Here is a 25,224-nt window from a genome sequence, read left to right on the forward strand (position 1 = left end):
AGGTGCCTGGGTGGCTCAGTGGGTTAAGCTGCTGCCTTCGGCTCAGGTCGTGATCTCAGGGTTCTGGGATCGAGTCCCGCATCGGGCTCTCTGCTCAGCAGGGAGCCTGCTTCCCTCTCTCTCTCTCTGCCTGCTTCTCTGTCTACTTGTGATCTCTCTCTGTCAAATAAATAAATAAAATCTTTAAAAAAAAAAAAAAACCTTAGGTGAGGTGGGTTAACTATTTCAAATAACAAAAAGATTAGACTTTATGTTTCCAAGGTTAATTAAATCATTAAGTCTCCAATGCCAAGACTCTTGGTTATATTCTCAGAGATACTTTTGTCTTTGTCTTTATGGTCATAGGATGGCTGCTATGGTGCCAAACATCATCTCTTCATTTGACAATATCCAAGGGCAGAAAAGAAATGGGGAGGGTATTTCTCCCTACATGCATGTATTTTTATCAGAAAGAAAAATCTTTCCCAGAATTCGCCAGCAAACATTCTCTTCTAACTCACGAGTCAGAGCTGGGTCACTTACCCCATTCTCACACTTGAATCAATCACGGACAAGCACAAAATTAAAAGGTAACGCGTAGGAGGCACTGTTGGTTGTCTATAAAATAGCCACTTGCCCTGTCCTTTCCTGTTAACAGATTCTGATTTTGTTCAGGAATTCAAGTGGATGTCAAAGTGCTCAGCGTAGGTAGATTCCTTCTTGGGCTCCGTGGCTGAATGATGGGTACACTAAACAAGGCAGGGTAGTCCTTTGCTCATGGTTTTGAAAAGGCTTTCCTATTTCATGTTCCTCTTTTTATTTCTGGGACAAAATATTTTATCAATATTTTATCAAAGGCAATACTGATGTGGTCAGCGTAATGTTAAAAGATCTTTTAAGGTGTGAAGTATTAATTCAATTCATTAATAATTATTGACAGGCAAGCCTTTTGTTAAGAGATGGGAGAGCTAAAGAAATAACCAAATTGTTGTCCTGACCTCCTCAGATGCTGAGGAAGTGATGAGGCATATATAGTTAACAAGAATTAAGACAGATTATGGTATGGTGTATAAGAGAAGTATTTGCAGTATAACCGTGGTTTGAATGACAGAGAAGGGAACTATGGTGGTGAGAGTAATTTAAGCAGTGCTTGAAGCAAAATTTTAACACTCAGGTAGAGAGTGGGAAGTGAAAGGGTAGCTAAAATTAACACATTTAATCATTGAGCCCTTACCAGCTTAGATATTGTGCCAGATACTGAAAATATACTGAACAGCACAATAAAAAGAAACCCTTCTCTTGTGGAGTTTACCATGACTTGGCAAAGAACAATGACAGTTCTATAAAGAAGTTTGAACGGCTAAAAGCAGCTAAGTTGGTTGTGGGGGGGGGGGCACTGAGAACAGTGAGACGAAAGAGGTTTGTTTTCATTTGGTTGGTTGCATTTTTCCATGATAAGGGCAACAAATGTATGTTTGTTTTTTGTCTACGTGGAAGGAACCAGGAAAATGGAGAGATGCAAATTGGGGAGGAATAGCTAATTTAATAAAGTTGGTAAAAAATGTAAAGTTTTAGGATTAAAATCTAATCTAAGAGGTTATTTTGAGAAACAAGAAATACACTAGAGATAGAAACAGAGATATTTTAAGGTCCAATGAAGAAATATTTAGTGATGTTCACATCAGATAGTCTTATCTTTTCTAGAAAGCAGGAGGCTTTTTTATCTAAGACTGAGCAACTCTGGGAAAGATAGGAGCCCAAGAAGCACAGATATTTTGAACAACCATGAAAGTGTAGGAATACTTTAAGTGGTCATATCCCACCAGGGACCAGGCATGGTCAGGCAGCATGGAAATGTTGAGTGACTATGATGTGTCAGCAAATAGGCAGGGTCCTTGCCTGCTTGGGGCATTTGATCTAATGAAGGATCCATAAAATATTTCAGTAATGACATAAGTAAATATTACCTGGAGACTGGCTTAAGTATAACAGGGGATAAGGTCGAGAGACAACAGAAAGGTAAGAGAGAACCCCAAACAACTGGCTGCCTTCCGGTTCAAGGAGGCAAATAAAACTCAGCATGGTGTCTGGTGTAGTTATGAGAGACCAAGTGATCCCAGGCATAAATGCAATGTGTGTGCTTTGAGAGGAAGTCAAGCTCTGTCACAGGTGCACACGCAAATCCCGCTGTCACCAGTGAGAGCTTGCTCACCCACACTAAGCAATTAAACATATTAATTCACAGCTGACTCCGAGGCACTTTAAATCACATACAAGATACCTTGTCTCACGTTTTAAAAGCTGTTAACGGGGTACTCACGTACATTCAGTGGGTTAGATGTTCCAGTTGACTTGGTCCCACTCTTGCTGGGTGATCTGGCAGGCTTGCAGGACCGAGAACCATTTCTAGGGAAGACATATAATTAAAGTACATTTCACTTAAGGAAGTTAGAAAACAGCCCAAGCAAAAAGTAGGTGAATGAAAAGCTACCAGAGAGAGGAAATCACACGGAAGAATTTCTATTTCTCTATATTTTCCAAGTGTATATTCATCCTACTCTATGTCATGCTTGAGCTTTATGAGAATAAATCAAAGAAACTTCCTTCGCAATGGAGGCAGGAGGCCCTAAAGGGGGAGGTCCCCTGTGGGTACTGCTCCCTGAAGCCTACATAACCAGCAAAAAGAAGGAAGATGAAAATCATTTCCATAAGGGGGCCCATTTTTCACATAGAAAGTTCATCTCCTACTTTTAAGAAAAAGAAGTAAGTTCTCTTTCTGCCTCAGCAGCAACACACTCACCACCAGTTGCAGCCAAGGAGAAGCCACCAGAAGCTCCAACTTGTTCCTCTCTAATGAACTTTTGTTCAAACCAATCCTTCCCCAATCTCCTCCTAAAGCCTAACTGAAGCTGATCGTCCCATTGTCTCTTCAGACTTGTGGTTTGCCTGCCCTGAACTGCCATTCCTCTGTTACTCTCAAATAGATTCATCTTACTAGTAAAATAACTGTCTATTGTATTTTGGAGGGTGACAGGTGTTCAGCAGAATATAAAAAGCTTTTTTTAAAAAAATGATAGTAATCATAATATTCAGCTTTTCAAAAATTGTTTTCTACTGGACTGTTGACCAAGATGTTCCTTCAAGGCAAAAGCATGTATCTACTACCACTTACTCCCTTCTTTCTTTGCACACTCTATTTTAGTCCAATCAATTTATTACGCATTCCTGAACATGTTCTGCTTTTCCTGCCTCTGTGGCATTGCTCATATGATTTGTCTGCCTGCAATGTCATTATTATTTATCCATTCCCATTCTGACCCCCCCAAAATTCTGTTATTCTTTAATACCCAGCTCAAATATGACCTTTCCCCCACTGAAGCTGTCTATCAAATTTAATCTCTCTCTTATCCATATTCCCACAGAATTTTTTTTTGCCATTTATAATGAGACTTATAAGCAGTGTTTTTAATTCTACCTCCCTGCCTTTGAGCTTTAATGGCAAGAAGAATGTTTTATCTGTGAAAGTTGGTTGGTTGGTTTTTCCCTTAATCACTATCTTCACTGTGCACATAATGGGCACTCAAATATAATGGACAATTGCTTCTTACTTTAATTTGGTGTAAATCAGACATTTAGTAATGCTATAGTCAGGACTTTACGCTATACCCATAAGATATTTCTTTTCACTTGAAATACTGTATTTGCATGGCTTCCAAATCATCATTCCTTCCCATGTTCCTTTTCCAATCTGTTATGCTTTCCTAGTCTACTCTGCAGGCTTCTCCTCCTGGCTCACATCTTTAATATCCTCTATTTTTTATTAGACTATGCCCCTTCAAGAGCTAACCCAAGCCTATTGTTTTAAATATCTGTACACACAGGTACACCTGGGTGGTTCAGCTGTTAAGCATCCATCTTCAGCTCAGGTCACGATCCCAGGATCCTGGGATCAAGTCCTGCATTGGGCTCCCTTCTCAGTTGGGAGCCTGTTTCTCCCTCTTGGGCTCCCCATGCTTGTGCTCTCTCACTCTCTCTCTCTCTCTCTTTGTGTGTGTGTCAAACAAATAATTAAAATATAAATATCTTTACATCCAAATTTTTGTTTTAGCCCATACTTTGCATGAGTGCCATATTTAAATCAACTGTTTACTTGATAGACCCACTTTAGAGTGCTTTTTAGAGTGCTAATAGGTGATTTCAAATTAGCATATCTAAAACTCAGTTCCAATTTGCTCCTCTTAAAATTTCTTCTCAGGTAAGGGCAATTTCATTTTATCATTGCTTTTCCATTCCAAAACACTCAGAGTCACCTTGCCTCCACTCTTCCCTCCAGACCCCATATCAAGTATGTTAATAAATCTCACTTGTGCTTACTTCAAAAGATATCCCAAATGTATCTAAAATAGGACTACTTTCCCCATCCCACCAATAAAATAGTGATCCAAGACACTATAAGTAGTTTTAAGTTTTTGGCAATGGAGTCTTCTTATTTTAGATTATCCCTTCTTTTTGTCTAGTCTCAAAATAGCAACCAAAATAATTCTATTAAAGAATAAACCAGATTAAGTCTCTTCTATTCTCAAAACCTTCTAGTAACTTCCATCTCATTCTAATAAAAATCAAAATCACCAAAAGGTTAGCAAAATCCTACATGATCTGGTCCTATGTTAACTCTCAGATACCTCCTTGTGTTCACTGTGCTCACACCACAGTGGCCTCCTGGCTTTTGTTCAAAAATCCCAGGCTCCTGCCTTCAGCTCAGGTCATGATCCCAGGCTCCTGGGAACAAGCCCCACATCTGGCTCTCTGCTCAGCAGGGAGCCTGCTTCCTCCTCTCTCTTTCTCTGCCTGCCTCTCTGCCTACTTGTGATCTGTCTGCCAAATAAATAAAAATCTTTTTACAAAAGTTAAAAGGGACGCCTGGGTGGCTCAGTTGGTTAAGCAGCTGCTTTCGGCTCAGGTCATGATCCCAGCGTCCTGGGATCGAGTCCCACATCGGGCTCCTTGCTCCGCAGGGAGCCTGCTTCTTCCTCTGACTCTGCCTTCCACTCTGTCTGCCTGTGCTTGCTCTCTCGCTTGCTCTCTCTCTGACAAATAAGTAAATAAAATCTTAAAAAAAAAAAAAAAAGTTAAAAAAAAAAAATCCCAGGCTTGTTTCATCCTTTGGGCTTCTCTTCTGCTGTTCCCTCTCCAAGTAACACTCTTCTGCTGACCCAGGTGAACCTCTTACAAACCTCTACTGGATACTTACTGATATCCATTCACTTTTTTTAGTAAAATTTGCCTGTCTGCCCTATTTAAAAGAGGGACATCCTGTACCTTGTACTACCTATCCTTGTTTATACCTGTTTTTCTTTAAAGTGATTGTTCCACCTAATAAACTACATCTTCCACATAGAGACCTTTAAAAATCATTCTTCTTGGGCCACCTGGGGACTCAGTTGGTTGAGCATCTGACTCTTGATTTCTGCTCAGGTCATGAGCTCAGGATTATGAGATCGAGGCAGACATAGGGCTCTGTGGTCAGCATGGAGTCTGCTTGTCCCTCTTCCCCTAACCCCTCTCTCAAATAAATAAATAAAATCTTTAAAAGAATAAATTTTAAAAAATTCTTCTTTTCCCATTAAAAGCAAGTCAACTCCATGAGGGCGAGAATTTTCATTGATTTATGTGCTGCTATACTTCTAGTGCCTTGCATTATGCCTGGTACATGGTAGGGGCCTAAATACATTGTGCTGAAGGAGTTTATTCTTTTGATGTGAGAAAACATATGGTCCACTCCTGTTTCACCATACTTTGCTTGTGTAACATCATTCTGAATCCTAGATCCTTAGCAATAAGACTAACATAATAACATTAGTTCAATCAGTTTCCCAAGGGAGCTGAATAAATAAAATGAAACAATCAGTAAAAAATGTAATTTGAGTATCAAAAGGCACTAAATAAGACATGACAACTTAAATGTACAATATAGTTGAGTCTTACGTCAATCCTGATACAAATCATGTATCGTCTTACAGTCTACACATTTGTGTTTTACAGCAATTTTCAGATATCTGACTTAGTTCATAAAGTTAATTTGCTATGGGTTCAGTACCAAAGTTTGGTTTTTTGATCTTAAAGTAGGTCATTTTTTTTTACCATAATAACTATTATTAACATCTAAAAAATAGGTGATTTATATTTGCCTGATTTTTAGAGCTAGGAAATGTGTCTTATTCTAGTAATAAAATTAATAATGATAGCAAAAATACCTGACAGTTTTGAGCACTTATTACACATCAGGTACTATTCTAAGTGATTACCTATACTATTTCATTTAATTCTCAAATAGCTCCATGAGGTTGCTACGATAATTATCTCTACAGAAAATGGAAAACAGGTATAGAGAGATTGAGTAATGTGTACAGGGACATAGCTAGTAAGTGGTGAAACAGATATCAATCTAGGTAGCTTTGTGACAAAAAAAAAATCAAATTTTTCTTAAAAGATTTTATTTATTTGACAGACAAAGGTCACAGGTAGGCAGAGAGGCAGGCAGAGAGAGAGGAGGAAGAAGGCTCCCTGCTGAGCAGAGAGCCCGATGTGGGGCTTGATCCCAGGAGCCTGGGATCATGACCTGAGCTGAAGGCAGGAGCCTGGGATTTTTGAACAAAAGGGTTGGATCCCAGGACTCTGGGATGATGACCTGAGCTGAAGGCAGAGGCTTTAACCCACTGAGCCACCCCGGTGCCCCCCAAATCGATTTTTTTAAATTGAAGTAGAGTTCACACAAAATGTTACACTAGTTTCAGGGAACCAACACAGGAATCTGACAATTCTACACATTGTGCTGTGCTCACAAGGATAGCTACCATCTGTCACCACACAACACTGACTATATTCCATGTTATTACTTTTTTTCTTTTTAAGATTTTATTCATTCATTCATTCATTTATTCATTCATTCATTCATTTAGAGAACATGTGAGAAGGTGGGGGGAGGGTCAGAGGGAGAGGGAGACTCTCAAGCAGACTCTGCACTAAGCATGGAGCCTTATGCAAGGCTCAGTCTCATGACCCTGAAATCACGACCCAAGTGGGATGTGTAACTAACTGAGCCACCCAGGTGCCACTCCCTATGCTGTAACTTTCATCTCAGTAACTTTTTCATTCCATATCTAGAAGCCTGTACTTCTCACACCACTTCACCTATTTTGCCCACCCACCCACATCCCTCTCCTCTGGCAAGCACCAGTTTTTTCTCTGTATCAGTAGGTCTGCTCCTATCTTTGCTTGTTTAAAAAGCCAATTTTTTAGTTTCTTTTTTAATTTTTTATAAACATATAATGTATTATTAGCCCCAGGAGTACAGGTCTGTGAACTGTCAGGTTTACACACTTCACAGCACTCATCATGGCATATAACCTCCCCAATGACAGAAGCCAATATTAATTCAAAATCATTTTCCCAGGTTTAGTGAGATATAATTAGCACATATTGTATAAGTTTAATGTATATACTGGTGTATATGTGTGTGTGTGTGTGTGTGTGTGTGTGTGTGTGTATAGCACCACAATATACACAGTTACTTCAATAAGTTTAGTTAATATCCATCACCTCACATTGTTATATTATTTTCCTTTTGATGGGACTTTTAAAATATACTCTCTTACAACTTCCTGACACATAAAGCACTATTGTTAACTACAGTCATTATGTTGCCATTCCCAGAATATATCATTTAAGGTCAATATATTAGTCACTTTTATACCTGAGGACATTTAGTGAGTATGGAGAAGACTAATAATGAGTTTAAAAAAATGGAGTAACTGATACCATCGTAACACTCTTTAGGACCTGGTTACTTTGTGGTATTTGAGAAGCATTCTCAAGAGTAATTCACTCTTCTTTGTAATTGCTTCTGTGAACTGATTCATTGTAATGTTGGAGAGTAATAGCAGTAATTCATGCTATGATTACTGAGAGCCAATAAAATAGTTATGACAAATACCAGTCTAATTGATATAGCTTGAGTCACTTAAAAAGAATCACTTGAGAATGTTCTATCAGTAGTGCTCTTGGATTGGAAGAAGGGGGTGAAGATAAATGAGCAGGCCTGGGTCCTCCTCCAGTTCTGACAGTTCTCTTCCTTCTGATAAACAGCTATAATGGCAGAGGGGGGAAAAAAAAACAATAACAACAACCTTTCTTCATTTGGAAGAGAACAGGACAATGATTCTGAACTGTCACAGGAAAAAGTTCCAGAGAAGGGTGAGGAAATCCTACAGATAATTCCCTCTACTTGACAACAAACTAAGGGGCAGTTTCAGAATACACCTGTCTCATACCAAGGAGAGATGTACTATAATCACCACCATTATAATTGTAATCACAGCAGCAGATAGCATATGTTAAACACATACAATATGCTCGATATTAAGCTAAGTGCATTCCATGATTGATTTTGATTCTGTACTGTGTAGATTGGTTTAAAAATGCCAATGGCTAGTTTGGGGCAGGTGGGACATCTTAAGCTGATAAACACAACTTCCCTAAAAATACAATCTCAGTGAGACACACCCAAGGAACCTTAGGTACAAAGGAGTTAAGTGATGGTCCCAGATCATCCAATTCATATTCACTTGGCACTCTACCATTCTTCCTAACAGGCTACTCTGCCTCTCACTGCCCCCTCACAGTTTTTGTATCTTCACCCTTAAATGGAAAGAACTATTCATTTGTATGAATTTCAAGCATTTCTCCAACTAGAAAATGATACAATATGATGACTATATCTTACAAATGTGTGTTTTTAGACACAATTTGGAACGGATGAAATTGCACAACTCTACGGAAGGTGAGTGGGTGGGCAGCTACACAGGGTTGGGGTAAATAGAAAGACTTATCATCCAGACATAAAATGATAATTATGTAATTACATAGGGCTGTATAAACATGCTTATGATACAAGATCAAGTGAAAAAAGGAACTGCCTAACTAGCATATATGTTACAATTATGTATAAGTTCTATGCGTGTCCACATAGAAGAATGAGGTGGAAGAACAAATTGAGGGAAGTTTTCTCACGATTTGTTGGGCTGATGTAACATTCAGGGACGCATTTACAGTAAGCATTAATGTTTTTACAAAATTGTTTATGATATGAATCTTGAAAGTGAGATTTAATTAAAAAAAAAAAACACCAAAGATGGCATGATGGCAATTCTGAAATTCAAAGAAATGCTGTGGTTTTGGTGCCCACATAAATGTAGCCAAAATTATCTTCTCAATGCTTGTTATAAATGACTCTAAAGAACAATTTTCAAACTGTAATATCTTCTCTGAACAACCATAAACCCTAGTACACATGCCAGTTAGTAATTAATTCTTGAATACTCAATTTTTCCTGAGAAAATATCTTACTCTTTGTAAGGAAATAATGGTCTACAAAGTGAAAAAAAATTGTCTTTATTTATTCATTCACTTATCCACTTATTCAACACACATTAATATTGAGTGCTTGTTGTTTTAGGCACTATTTTAAGAGCTGAGGATTTACCAGAAAAGAAGCTAGTTTGTAGCTAGGACTTGACCTGTAACAGCCTAGAGCTTAAAAATAGAGCTGCCCAGGAATTGAACTACTGGGTATGTGTCCCAAAGATACACATGTAGTGAAAAGAGGGGTCATATGCATTCCAATGTACATAGCAGCAATGGCCACAATCACCAAACTGTGGAAAGAGCCCAGTTGCCCTGCAACAGAGGAATGGATAAAGAAGATATGGTCCATATATACAATGGAATATCAATTAGTCATCAGAAAGAATGAGTACCCAACTTTTGCATCAACATGGACAGGACTGGAGGAAATTATGCTGAGTGAAGTAAGTCAAGCAGAGAAAGTCAATTATATGGTTTCACGTATTTGTGGAGCATAAGCAATAGCATGGAGGACATTAGGAGAAGGAAGGGAAAGATGAAGGCGGGGTGGGAATCAGAGTGGGAGACGAACCATGAGGGACTATGGACTCTGGGAAACAAATTGAGGGTTTTAGAAGGGAGGAGGGTGGAGAACGGGTGAGCCTGGTGGTGGGTATTAAGGAGGGCACGTACTGCATGGAGCACCGGGTGTTATATGCAAACAATGAGTCATGGAATACTACATCAATAACTAATGATATACTGTACGGTGACTAACATAATAAAAAAATTAAAAAATTGTTAGAAATAAGATTAAAAAAATTATCTCTATGAAAAGGGAAAGAGCTCATGAAAGAATCTGGAGCAAATTTGTTCCCCTAGTCATCACTGAAAATGCAGTAGAGAGAGGTTGCAGAATCTTCTTGTGGCAGCTTTTTGAGCAAATGTTTCCAGAAAAATATATATATCTATGTTGCAGAAAATAATTTAGAAATAGTTTTCCAACTCTGCTTCCTTCACACAATCACCTAGTCATCAGAACATCTGTTCCAAGAAGAAAAAAAAGAAAAGAAAAGAAAAGAAAAAGTCATGAAGGCGGGAGCATGTTTATTTTACCACTGCATTTATTCCCAGCATCAGGAACAGGACCTGAACTGTGTCCATGAGGATCCAATCAGTTTAGTTCACACCAAGTGCTGGGTTACCCTGTTACAGCAATGAGTCATGTTTGGTTCTGCCTCTCGAGGACATTAATCCAGGTGGTAAATGGCAGGCATTTATAAAGCACCAACTGTATATCAGATATATAATAAATGCCATTATTTTAATCTGATATTGCCACAACTCTATTGCTTTTTTCTTTGCCTCACTGTGTCTCAGTTTTCTGAGTTCTATAAACCTGTGATAGTGATACTACTTCAATCCTGAAGCTTTGAGAAAAAAATTCTTGGTACTTATATTATTTATAAAAGCACCGAGATTCATAGCATGTACCATCCAAGTGCATGCTAATATACTATTATTTAAAGCTCACGATAACACTGTGAAATAGATTTTATTGCCTCCGTTTTACAGAGGAGCAAACAGATTCATTGTGGGTAAACAATTTGGCCAAAGGCCCACAGTTCATACACTGTGGCACCACTGAGTTTAGAAGTATTTCTCCCATCTTCCCTGCCTGTCTATACCCTTGTTTATATTCTCAGATTAGATCCTAATCCCTTCCTGCTTCGTCTTGTCGACAACTGGCTTCCAAGCCTCTCCTTCTCTAGTTTCATCGAACACCCTTTACATTTTCCACTATCCACTTTCCACATGTTACTTAAGCACGTATCAAATTGTATTATTTTCCTTTCTTTAAAACCCAAGTGGTTTCTGCTGCTTCTAGAATAAACTTCAAGGTTCTCAGAAAATCACTATATGATTTTAATATTAAAAAATATTCAATAGATGATGTTCAAACATTATAGCCAAAACACTAACAACTGTATTAAAATCAGACGGTCCAAAATTCAGGCAGATCTGTATTCAAAGCACTTATAAGGCAGTAGCTTTCCAAGTTATTAAAATTCTTTGATCCTTAGTATCTCCTTTGAAAGATTGGGATAATAGCATTTAACACATAATTTGGGGTTCATATAATAGATACTTAGTAAGTGATACTTATTATTCTCATCGTCCATCGTGCCAGAGCAGCATAAACCATATTTAAGAGATCACACGTGGAAAAAAAAAAAAATCTAACAGAGATCCCCAAATGTGAAAAATGGAGAGAAATAAATAGTAGAATTGGCTGCTATCAAGCAATGACATAGTATTTCAGAGTTACGTTGCCAAACCAGTCTAATTTTATGGGAAGAGAAAATTCAATTATAAATAGACTATTTAATTTATATATAAAGTCTATTTATATATGTAAATATATAAACCAACCTGACAAAAAATAAGTTTTATCATTGTATGGATTGGAGCAGATTTGTAATAGATTTGCTAGTAATAAATAGAAACATTCTATACCCTACTCCTCACTTGAAATATTAAGAATTACTATCTGATTTTATAGCTCTCCAAGAATATGCTTTCCTTCTAATGAATGCTCTCATATAGATTTTACAGATGCTTATGTTAAATATAGGTTAACTGACAGATTATTTTGAAATGCTCGGAGTGATTAATCAAGGCTGCTTCATTTAGTGATGAGAGATATTCAGTGAGATTTCAAGATTTCAGTTTAGTTAAATTAAGTTCATAAGCAAGAAAACTCATCTGAACTCAAGAAAATATTTTGGGCATATAGAAGCCACATGGTAATACTCTGAGACACAAGCCTTGCATTAGTGACCCTAAGCTAACTTCCAGGTATCTCCACATTGGTTGGTGGTGTTAGCTGAGAAGTAAACATGTAGTTTTTCTTGTTTTGACCTAAATAAATTCATGTTTGATGAGATCATACTTTTAGCACTCATTTATCCAAACGCTTATTAAGTATTCACTAAGTACCAAGAAATGTGTTAAGGACTAAAAATAAATGATGTAATAAAATGTTTTTCCCCCTGATTTTACTGCCCTCACCATCTAATTAGGAAAGAGAAATAAGTCATAAATGTGATTGTTTTGCTTGTGATGGTGTATGTGCAGGATAGAGAAAGGCACCCCTATGGCTATGTCAGTTCAGGTCCATCAAGAAGCACACATCAAAATGGAGATAGACATAAAAGAAATGTATTGGGGAAAGTGTCTGTGAAGGATAAAGAGTGAATGATCCATAGCTAGAAAAGGCAGCTTCCAGAATATGGCAGAAGTCTGACAGAAGGAAAGGAGGAGGGAAGGACAGAAGTTTGGACGGAAAGAGTCTGGGAGAGCTTCAGGAAGGACTCCAGTAAGTCAATGGGACATACCTGAGCTAGAGTCCCCCATGATGGGAGGCCTGTGTTTCACCGAAACAGACCTGAGCTAGTAGCAACCCTTGGACGGGAGCAGTCCAGGGGCAAAAACAGCCTAGCAGCCAGAGCTTTCATAAATACTGAAAGCAGCAGTTAGGGTTGCCAATCAATCATGACGGTGACCACCATGGGAGGCGTCAGTGTTACTGGTGGACCAGGACTCCAGAAAAGGTTCTGAAAATGAATACGAGATCTCAAAGTGGATGGGTCAACGCCTTCTAAGGGGGGTTGGGAGGCAGTGCACCAAGAGGTGAGAAGAGATGGGGCAGGATTCCAATCAGGTAGAGTCAGGTAAGTTCTACAAAGATGCTTGATTTTATTCCAAATAGAGTCCCTGAAGGGGTTAATGCTGGACAGAGACAAGGGGGCTTCCGCGTTGTAGGAAGAGTCCCATCATGTATGGAGTGTATTCTGATGGAGGTTTTGGGAGGTGAAGGAGAGGAAGACACTAGTCGTAAAGACAAGGAAGTAGCAAACAGACCTGGGTTCTAATCCTGACTCCACTCCTTACCAACCAGGTGACCATAAGCAAGTCCTTTAACAAGCCAGAGCCCCTACTACTAATTCCCTACAACAGGAATTACACACCTCCTTACTTCAAGGTGACATGAGGATCGCAGGTATAAAATGAAGAGGACCGTGCTTAGGAGTTCAGGGGTCGACAGTAGACATAAACCTACATTCATACCGTGACGTCATGATGTGACTAGAGTTGTGCTTTATATAAACTTCTATAAACCTCAGCTTTCTTTAATGTAAAATGACCACAGGATTGCACGTCCCTCCTGGAGCTGTTCTCTCTGAGCCAATCCGTGCAAAGTCTCAGCTAACTCCTTGCAAGGAGGAAATGCTCAGCAGCTGAGTGTTGGGTGCTGCGGGAGAGCTGCACACACTTGTAACGTTCCGTCCTCACTGTATCTCCGCAGGCAGGCTATTTTCTCCCCACGTGTTCAGGAGCATACTGACGCTTGAAGAGTTTAAATAACTGCTCACCATCACACAAATGACTGTACTGGGTTACAATTCTCAGTTACCTGGCTTCAAAACCCATATTCTTAACCACAATTCTCCATTACCCTCCATTCCAGCATGAAGCAAAACCATCTACCTGCCAAGGAAAATGCAATTCTAAGAACTCACTTGTGGGCTACGGTTGGGTTTCCCCGTATTATTAGGAGGCTTTCAAACAGAGTTAGGGACCATTTAAGCAAAACTTCCTGGTGAGACCCAAGAGAGGTTTTATCCAATTCATTTAAATGGAATATTATAGACATCACACAGATTCTGATATAATCTGTGTTCCGCCATTTGAAACTAGTTTCAGTTGGTGATGGAGGGAGGGGGGAACACGGGGGTGTGAACATGATGAAGGCAGACATCTTTGGAATGTTAACAGACATTAATCTCTTCATTCTAGTGAGGAATACACTTCACTCCCAATACAGAGCAGCCTTGTTACAGGTAATCAAAACCCAAGAAAAACCCAGGTCCGTAGCGTTTAGGCACAGGGTCCTTGTCCATGTAGCTCCCTCTCTCTTCTTCGTCTTTCCTTTGAGAGAAAAGAATGGCCTGATTTTAATCCAGGTTCTGCCACATTTCTTATTAAGGAAAATGCTGAACCTCTCTAAACTTCAGTTCCCTTAGCCAAAATAGCATTATCTTAAGGTTGCATTAAGTACTACCTGTGGACATTCATGATTGTGTCTAGTACCTATTAGCTACTTCACAAATGCTAGCTCCCCTTGGATGAACAGAAAAGAATGACTTAGAAAATCAACAGATTATCAGAAAATAATTCTATCAGTAAACAAAGACAATATCTTATATTAGGTAAAGAAGGGTTGAAGTTTTCATTATTAATGTTCCTATTAAAAAAAAAAAGCTAGAAATAGTCACCATTCACAGATGCTTCTGCAACAGAGTTGGACCATGCAGCTTGAGGAGATATTTCATCCTCTTCCTCTAACAACTGTGAGATTTCTATTTTCAAGAATAATTTTGTTGCACTCTCTTATGAGGAGGTTCACCTTCAATACAAAAACTTATAAATCTGCAAGACTTGCAAAACCAATACAATTTTTTTCTTTCAGCTTCATTGGAAAGGAGGCAAAGAGATTGCCTCTGGCATTAAGAAACTCACAGGCTGAAATAACTTGAAGCTTGTGGACTCCATTAACAAAAGCCTGCTTGAGACAGTTTAGCTAGGAACTCTGTCTCCCAAAATCTCTCTGTTGGGGAGTCACATGGACTCCTGGCTTTCTCCTGTACTTCCGGAAACTGTAGCCATGCAGGGGGAGACTTCCAAACCACTGGGCTCCCAGTTACTGGATGATTCTGCAAACACCTGAGAGGTTAGATCCCATCACCTGATCATTGTTTTCCTGAAATCACGCTCCAGGAAGGATCATTTTAGATAGTTTTGGAGCATCAGTCAAGGCTATTTCTCTGGTCTTGGTAATGTTGGTCCATATATTACCCTTTAAACAACACTTGGCTTTTGATTAATACTTCTCAATAAAAAGAAACGGCAAATTTTAAAAATAAAGACTCCTCCCTCTTTCCTATTCACCTCGGCTTGTATATTTTTTCAGTGTTATCATGCAAGGTGAACTGTGCAGTGCTGGTCATTGCATCTGTTTTAATCTCCAAGCCCTCCTCAGTGGCAATCACCTTGGCCATCTCTCTTGACAGATGGCCGTACTCTACCAAATGAGCCATAATTTGATACCAACTGATTCTGGAGAACTTAACACAGAATTAAAGCAAATAAGCTTTAAACAGACTATATAGACCCAGGAAAATAACAAGCACTTAAACACAACCCCACCTCCTAATAAATAGTATGCAGTGGAATTCTTCTGACTCCAACTTTAAACTCACGAAGCAAGTATCAGTCGTAAACATGAAGATAAATATATAAATTATCTTATAAGTGAAGGCAAGTTCTTACTGTTACAGTGGAATCAGCAGTAGCATTTAGAACTTCAGCATGTTCAAGGAAGGCAGGACAGTGGGTATGTTCACTCTCCATGAGGAAGAGAGTTTATTGCTTCTGTATATTCTGGATAGATTTATCAAACAGGCAATGGCTCCACCGATTAGGTGTTAGATCACTGGTCTTGTAGATTTATCAAACAGGCAAAACCATATCATGTGCACCTCCAAATAAGCCCCAAAGAAGAGTTCTGATAACTTTGGTTGATGCCCAAAGATTCAGCAATCAATATATATGAGTCAGATTTCAAAAATTCAGCCTCAGCATTTTTTTAATCAGAGCAAGCTCTTTATCAATTATTTGGAAAAAAGAGGCAAATAGCACAATTTTTTTAATTAGGAGAATTATGAAATTGGGGCCATATAAAATATATTATAATCATATATTACTGTTTTTATGTTAATTTTTCTGGTCTCTAATTAATGATGCTTATAAAACTATTTAAATCTCAGTTGTAAAATACATCAATTGACAATATAATATTTAAGACTAAGAATGGAGAAATGAGAGCTACTTAGAAAATTAAAATGAATTCTAGTTTTGTTGTTGTTCTGAGAGGCAGTAAAGTTTCTTAGAAATAATTTGATCCTTTTGAATAAGGTTTTTAATTTCTGTTCATTGGTAATCCAGCAGAGGCTAGTTTAGGGCTAATTTTGTTCCTGCTGAGGCAGGTCCTTTTCACAGACTCATGAATTATGTGCCTCATGGATTATGAAGTCTTCTACTCTGACTAGTGGGAACAGGAATTATATTCTGAAGTAAGGGTGAGTGCTGGGCAGCATTCCCTCTAACCTTTAGGATGTTGCCCTGCGGCCACAGTGTTTCTTCACACACCTTCACTGAGCAGCTGGAAAGTGGAGGTGGAAACTCCACAGACTTCTACAGTATGCTGCTCTTTTTTTCCCTGTTTTGCCATCCTGGTCTGCAGCTCTCTGAGTCCTGACACCTTCCTCTTTGATCCGGCTCCCTCCTCCTCAGCTTCCCCTTTCCCTACCAGATCCTAAAAACTCACAGCAGGCAGGCAGCTCAAGACAACGGCAGAATTCACATCTGGTGCTGTCAATGGTCTCTAATTGTCTTTTTGTTGTGGCTCTTTTTAAAGACTTTATTTATCTGTTTGTCAGAGAGAATACAAGCAGGGGGAACAGCAGGCAGTGGGAGAAGCAGGCTCCCCGTAGAACAGGGAACCCAATGCAGGACTTGATCCCAAGACTCTGGGATCATGACCTGAGCCAAAGGCGGATGCTTAACCGACTGAGCCACCCAGGCACCTCTCTCGTTGCCTTTCGATAGTCATTATCCTTTGTTACTCAATATTCACTGTCTTGTGCATTGTTGTGTCATATATCTGGTACTTTTTTTTTTTTTTTGAGGTGTTTCAGGTAGGAAGCGAGATCTGGTCTCTTTTCCTTCATTTTGGTGAAAAGCATTAGTCACTCCTTCCCCCACCTCCTGAAACATCCTGATGCATGCACTTCTCATTATTCTTCTTAAATGGCTCTGAAGTAGAACCCGGATTTTCTCTTATGAATCCCCAGTATAAATCACGTGTTCCATTCAATCTGAGCTGTTCAACGTTCCTTAATACATCTTATATTTAAGTATACTTCATGCCCCATAACTTTGGATGAGCAGCTATTTTAGCTGGGCTCATATTCACTGAAAAAAACACAACTAAGAACTCCTAAGAATTCAAAAATTCTGGGTTCAGGTACATGTACCTCTACCTATCCTGTAACAGGGAAAACAGTTCACTCATGAAAATATATTTCATTGAGGCGCCTGGGTGGCTCAGTGGGTGAAAGCCTCTACCTTCAGCTCAGGTCATGATCTCAAGGTCCTGGGATCGAGCCCCACATCGGGCTCTCTGCTCAGCAGGGAGCCTGCTTCCTCCTCTCTCTCTGCCTGCCTCTCTGCCTACTTGTGATCTCTATCTGTCAAATAAATAAATAAAATCTTAAAAAAATGTATTTCATTGCTAAAGTAAGAGTTGAACTAGATCATTCACTTTCTAGTAATAAAAGTAGATGAAATAGAAGTTCTGAATGAAACTTGTGTGAGGTCCCATCCATCACAGGTGATGCTGGAATCATACTGTTCCTCTGGAGAGCATTTAAGAATGAAATGAGATTATCTCTATATATCACCTAGCTCTATATTTCTATGAGCAGATGATTATTCTATTAAACATCATATCTCATGCTTTCCCTTTTCCTCTTTCCTACAAGCCACATTTATTGAGCATCTACTATATTCTAGACATTAGCAACACAAAGGAGAACAGAGAGACATTCCTTCCAGTTAAACAACCCTGCCTGCTAAACTCCTTTCACTGTCAACTGAATGCCATTTCTCTTTTTAAAATTTCCTTAACATGCATATAGTAAGATGTATTTTTCTCCTAATCTCAAATACACATGTGTTGCTCTTAAGGAACTGATTATATTTTTCTGTGTTATCATTACTGTTTTCACTTATCTTATCCCATGTGTTAAGACTGCAGTATCACCAAGTTCAAAAATGTTCCTTCGGTCTTTGTGTAAGTACAGAATCCTGGATAACAGGAATGATGTAAATTGCTTATTTCTGATTATGGTAGTAATGCTGAGTAATATTAAATAACCATACAAAACTGAACAATACAAAACTGTATGAATAACGAAAACTGCTTTATTCTGCCCCTCACTGCCCTTATACATAAATATTTTCAGAGGTAGGTAATTAATATCAACATTTTAGAATACACCCTTCCAGAAATTTTCTATAGATATGTATATGCACAGAATCATTTTAACCTCTTCTGAAAAAAATTATAACCCTAGTAAACATATTGTCTTGCAACTTTTTTTTTTAACTTAATACGTCTTGAGTATCTTTTCATCTCAGAACATACAGAACTACCACATTCTTTTTAAAGGCTGTGTAATATTTTAGAAGCATAAATGCATGAATTAGTGCAGGGTGAGCTCAGATGAGCTCCTTCCATCCAATATCCTTCTGCTAAGGTGAGGATTAGCTGGAACATAAAGTAATAGAAATAAGGCAGCACTCTCTTTTTAGAAATAAGGGTATTGTAATACCTAGTAAAATATGGAGAGCTAAACTGTGCATTGATTTTCTAGAAACTTTGATCATGAATTGTTTTGTGTTATTTCTGCTAAACTCTCAAATAAAAGGTTACGGAAAGAAAAAGGGCTTATTTTTCAAAATTCTTCGCAGGTGAAGAAATGGATATTACATACAGACTCATTGCCTAGAATGACACAATTGGCTTCAATACTGAAACCCACAGTGTGTGACATGAACTGCATTCTACTGCCTTTGTTAGTTCCAATTGACAAGGAGAAGGAAATCAGGGGAGAGGAAAAAAAAAAGAGAGAGAGAGATTTTTCCTGATGCAAAAAGAGTACAGATTTTAAAAACGAGACAGACTTGGAGGAAAGTAGGTCACTAGGAAGTGTTTACACAGAGTTTATTACGTACATAAATTGCGCATATATCCATTTTGTTGCCTAGAGTTATAGAAAAATGAATATGTTGGCATTTAAATATTTTTAACTTGGATCTTAAATCTCTTGAGTGTCTGGACAACATCAAAAATTGTGTGTGACACGTCCTAGGATAAGCGAATCCCTTATAAACAGATAATCATTAAAAAGTGATAATCCTAAAAGACGGCACTAAGTTAAGGATTTCTTTTTTCAAGATAAAATTAAGAAGAGCATCAGATGTGGCACTACCCCATTAAGAGAAGAAAGAAGAGGCAGTCATAACTTTACTTACAGTCAGCATATACTGAGCAGCACAGAGGGTCTGGGAGTTTAGTCTCTGTGGGTAGACTGCCTCAGTTTGGATTCTAGCTCCATTACTTCCTGGTTCTATAACCTGGGAAAGATACTTAATTTCTTCAGGCCTCAGTTTTCCAATCTCTGAAATGGGTATTAAAGTAACTCTTTTAAATTTGGCTCTGAGGCTAAATGAGTTCATACAGGTAACGCTAATCTTTTTAATCGCAAATTGCCTAGAAAAATTAGCTATCATTTATTTAATTCATATGTGAGACACATACATGGTCCAGGATCTTGCACGCTATGCTTTTTATCCTTTCATTGCTACTATAAAGTAGCCATTACTTTTTTGATATTAAGAATGGTAAAATTAGCAATCTGAGTGACAAAGTTATACACATAGAATAGCTAGGAAGTCACAGAGGAGGAAATTGACCTAAGCTTTTGTATCTTCAGAGGCCTGTCTCTTTAGGCCCAAAGATTTTATCCAGGGAGAAAACATTCCCCAATTAATTCTGCGAACTTGGAAAGCATATACAGTGGCTGTTTTTGAAGTCTGGTTTTAAAATTTAGTTTTCCTACCCTCCCCTTTCATTCCGTAGTAGTATTTACGGTGAACTAGATGCTGGCTTAAAGGTTCTAAGAGTATCACTCTCTTGGCTAAGCCTGTTCGATCTCTAAGCTCTTACTACTGTCATCTTGTTGTCTTCCCTTTTTCTGAATTAAGGTTTTACTGTAACTGAGGGGTACTTCTTCAGCAAAGCAAATATAAGGTATGTAAATGATTTATTGAGGTGGCCCTAACATGAAACCCACTGGCCACATATATTAGGGTGAAACAGAGCAGATGGGCAGAGCTCCAAGAAGCTTCTAGACGGACACCACCTACCCACCATCCCATGTGCCAGTGAACGCTCTTATAGTTCTTCATACAGAAGTAGGTCACAATTAATTGCTAAATTTCTCTCGTACATGTAAGTCCACAGTTTAAGGCATCTCTTTCTTCCTACCCCCAATCACGAACACATGCACATGCACATCTACACACATGTTCACACCTGTTTGTGCCTCACCCGAGTCTGTATCTCCCAGATGCTTTAATGTGTATACATAAAAGCAAAGTCGCAAAATCAACTTCTTCAAGGCAGAGTAAATATAGTGCTGTGCATATAACAGTACTGGTAAGTATAGAAAAGTACTCATGAGAAAGTATTTATGAAATAATTTTTTTCTAAGATGTTTCTTCTTCAAACTGTAATGATTTTTGCTGCAGATGTGAGATAGTATCCCACTTTCTTAACACAGTTCATTAGAAAAGCTCTCTAGAGGGATCCTCTTTAGAAAATAGGAACGTTTATAGAAGAAAAGTAAAGGAAGGATAGAAAAACAATTATTTCAGAGGCTAGTCACTGTAAACTAGGAGTTTTACAATCTATTGCAAAACTCTCAGGTTTTCCCTTTTCCTGACTTTTACAAAGATGGGCATTGGCAAATGTATGTCACCATCTCTTTAAGAAAGGCCTCCTCAACCCTTGGAAATCCCCACCTTCTCTGAACCTCTTAGTATAGTCCATTATTATTATTATTTTTATTTTTAAAGATTTTATTTATTTGACAGAGAGAAATCACAAGTAGACGGAGAGGCAGGCAGAGAGAGAGAGAGAGGGAAGTAGGCTCCCCACTGAGCAGAGTGCCCGATGCGGGACTCGATCCCAGCACCCTGAGATCATGACCTGAGCCGAAGGCAGCGGCTTAACCCACTGAGCCACCCAGGTGCCCAAGTATAGTCCATTATTATTATTCATGTTACCTTTATAAAAATGCAAAGTTCTGTGCAGTTTCATGGGCATATTTCCCCCACTAGATCTTACACTCCTGAAAGACATCACTATGACTTACACGCCCATCTTCAGGCTTTCACCATCCTGCCTATGCTACTGGATACAATAAGTACTTAACTGATGCCCCTTAGATAAAAACAAGCCATTGGCTGAATCTGCAAGGACTTTATCTTCCTGAACAGTTTGGGGAATATGGCATAAAGAAGAGAAAAAGAGAACATCAAGGAACTTTCTAGAATCACAGGCACAGCCAACAACCTTTGAGCAGTCTTGGTCTTTTTAATACTATTTTTTCCTATTCCAGAGTAGCAGTCAAAGCCAAACATAGGATAACCCATGGTTTTAATAATTTTAAATAAGCTTCTTATATTTTCTATTTTATTTCATCATGTCATAGGTAAAAGCAACATGCCATTGTACCTTGTACCTTTTTAAAAAAGATTTTATTTGTTTGTCAGAGAGAGACAGAGAGCACAAGGGGAGGAGGCAGCAGGCATAGGGAGAAGCAGACTCCCTCCTGAGCAAGGAGCCCAATTGTGGAACTCGATCCCATGACCCTGGGATCATGACCTGAGCCGAAGGAAGATGCTTAGCCGACTGAGCCACCCAGGAGTCCCTGTACCGTGAACTTTGAATAATTCTTAACTCCAATGTGATCAAGAGTCTTAGGAATTCATCTTATGCAAAAATTAGAGATCTATATAAAGATAGCTAGGCATTAATTATAAGGAGCCTTCACAACACAGGTAAGAAGCTAGCAAAATTTCTCCTCCTTGTCCGTATACTATTGGTATAATATGACAGCAAAAATCTTCAGGCCACCCACTGCAAAGGGCTTTTCTTTATTCTTGCTTTTCTTCTAGCAACTGTTTCTATGCATTGGATCCCATGGGCACCAACCTACCAATACGTAAATTTAGATAAAATTCACATCTTTAAAACACCAGGAACAACATAGGTGTTGTTTTGTAAATCTTGGAATAAAACAAAACAAGATATAATCAAGGACCTTCCGGTTGTAATCAATTTTGTACCATAATTTTGGAAACTAACATAAATGAAAGACTTGAAAAGTTACAATTATTTTGTCTTCTATAGTATCATTTTGAAACTCTATAAATTGGGCTTGTGGCAGTTGCATGATTCCAATCACAAGGGCAAAATGTATCCCCCTTAAGTATCTGGAAGAACCCTTATTTTTTAGGTAGCACTGGTCCCTTTGATTACTGGTAATATCATGATGTTAATACTCAAGCATCACTTCTCAAAATTCATTCTCTGATTAAAATGAAGCTACTTCATAGTATGGTAAACCCTGTCTCAAGATAGTAAGACAGTCTAAATAATTCAGTCATGTAAAATAGGGGGTCATGTTACTATGAGGCTGAGGCAATAACAGAGTGGATTCTAGAAAGCTAGCCATCTTGGCATTTCCCTCCTGGACCAAATGTTGACCGTGACCCGAGGCTACCATTTGCAATTTCTTTCCTCAGCTTAAATATCACTGAGGATAATTTGGGGGTCTGGACTACCTAGAGCTTCCTGGACAATAGCAGGAATTTTTGGTTACTATTTTGTCAGTTTGATCTCCAGAGACTGGGCTCACAGAATCTTGAAAACAACGCAGAGAACCCACATGGCCTCATTCCACAGCCCCTCCATCCTAGAAGGTAAGACTTTTAAGAGTTGAAATGAAATGAGCTCATTTATACGAAAGGGTTTTAACATGGAGCTAAAAGGGGGTGCCTGGGTTGTTTAGTCAGTTAAGTGGCTGCCTTCAGTTCAGATCGTGATCCCAGGGTTCTGGGATCAAGTCCCGCATAGGGCTCCTTTCTCAGTGGAGAGCCTGCTTCTCCCCGTCCCTCTGCCTGCTGCTCCCCCTGCTTGTGTGAGCTCTCTCTCTATCAGATAAGTAAATGAAATTTTTAAAAATAATAAAATGGAGCTAAGAATCCATTAAAGAGATAGGCCTTAGGCATATCCTCACAAGGAGGAACCATGAAGTTTGGAACAAGGCCTAACAACAGCCAACATGCCAAGGATTCTGCAGGAACCCCTGCAAGTTGCTACAGTAACAAACTTTTGCTTAGTGACAGCCTTAGTAACCAATTCTGTTGAGCCAAGATTTATTTTCTGCCTCCAACACCAATCAAAATTCTTTATAAACAATATATGCAAGCATTCCCATTTTGTCTTTGAAAACTCCTGAATTTGCTCCCCAGTGGGACATGATCCGGTTGCTACGCAAATCTGTAAAGCCTGATGAGTTGCGGTTCTGTGATCCCAAATAAGTGCTTTTTGCCTCATTATTGCTTCCTGACAATTTCAGGTTTTTAGACTTTTAGCCCACTCCTCTTTCAGAACAGGGGCTGTGCGAAAACGGAAAACAATGCCAGGTAAAGTTACATCCGATGTAATGGTTCCCTGAGGTTTTAATGTATGTCACGTTCATATTTAAAAAATACTGTGAAGTCATGTTTTTGAAGACTTTTCATTGATATAGAAAATGGGTCATGAGAGATTAAATTTAAAAAAGCAAAACAGGAAACAAGTGTACACATACAGGGTGGTGAATGTGATTGTACGTAGAGAGATATAATGAAAAACTGGAACAGAATACTTTAAAAATTGAATTCTCACAATGAGCACAAAATGTATGGAAGTGCTACATCACTATATTGTATACTTGAAACTAATATTCTGCTGTACATTAATGAACTGGAATTTAAATAAGAACTTTAAAAAGTTGATTATTGCTTTTTTCCAGGAGGAAAAAAAGAGAGACAATTTCCGTTTTCTTTTAGCACTTTCTTCCCCCAAAATGTTCTACAGTGACACTGTATTGTTTCCCTCATCACAGTGGGGAAAATGTACTTCAGAAGATATAAAATAGGAAATAAGCATATCATCTCTGAATTATGATCTCTTCGGCTATGATTATAATCTAAAACCAGTGCAGAATCAGGAGTCTTGCTTGCTGGTCAAAGACTATTTTGAGTCTATAGAGTCTATAAACCTCTGGAATGTTCTGTTTCCAAAAGTTACTTAAGAAAAAAAAAAGTTACTTAACACACACTGGAAACTAACGACTGTAACTTCACAAAGATTCTCCTTTGCTTTGGCAAATCTTCTATGTATTGATAGGTATAGAAAAGAGGTCACAAACCCAGTAGACTCTCCATTTTACTGTGCCTCTCTTGAAAAAAAACCTGGATTAACATCTCTGCTTCGTTGTAGAAAAACCCCTATGTTCCACATACACAGGTGGATCGCATCCCATGTGAACACGGGGCCCTTCTCATTCACGTGCTCGGATACAATCTTCTCCAGATTAGCGTTTGAGGTTTTGTAGACACAGCCCTGAAACCAACCATCATTTTGGTTTTCATTATATACCCATGCTTCCCTCACGAAGGGCAGACTGGGGATGAGAAAGTGAGGCTGAGAGCGCTTGAACCGAGTGCCATGGAACATTAATACCTGAGGGTAGCATGAGTGACCAGGATGCCTGAAACAAGTAGCTTTCTGCTGATCCACTGGGAAAAGTCAGCAGACTCAATAACCCTCTAAATTCCTCATTTCATTCCTAGAGACTACAGTAGGTTCTTGTACTTACTTGCTGACTAACATTCTGTCCAGAGTCTTTTAAGAAAGAATTCTTATAAATTATCAGCAAATGTTCTGCCTGAATTTTAGTGCTTTAGATAGGAAGCACTGAAATTTGCTGGTAGACACTATCTGCAATAGAGAATATTAACTTCTGTAATAGAGAATCT

General features: G+C 38.6%; 1 long non-coding RNA gene across 1 annotated transcript in view; it reads right to left on the reverse strand.

Moving 5' to 3' along the window:
• Positions 1–2,302: 2,302 nt before the first annotated feature.
• Positions 2,303–25,224, reverse strand: part of LOC132008439 (uncharacterized) — a 488,832-nt gene continuing 465,910 nt past the window's right edge. The window contains exon 4 of the long non-coding RNA XR_009401637.1: positions 2,303–2,385. This is a non-coding gene — a long non-coding RNA (uncharacterized LOC132008439). The remainder of the gene's footprint in view (positions 2,386–25,224) is intronic.

The sequence above is a fragment of the Mustela nigripes genome, unplaced genomic scaffold (assembly GCF_022355385.1).
Source record: "Mustela nigripes isolate SB6536 unplaced genomic scaffold, MUSNIG.SB6536 HiC_scaffold_148, whole genome shotgun sequence".
NCBI classification, from domain to species: Eukaryota; Metazoa; Chordata; class Mammalia; order Carnivora; family Mustelidae; genus Mustela; species Mustela nigripes.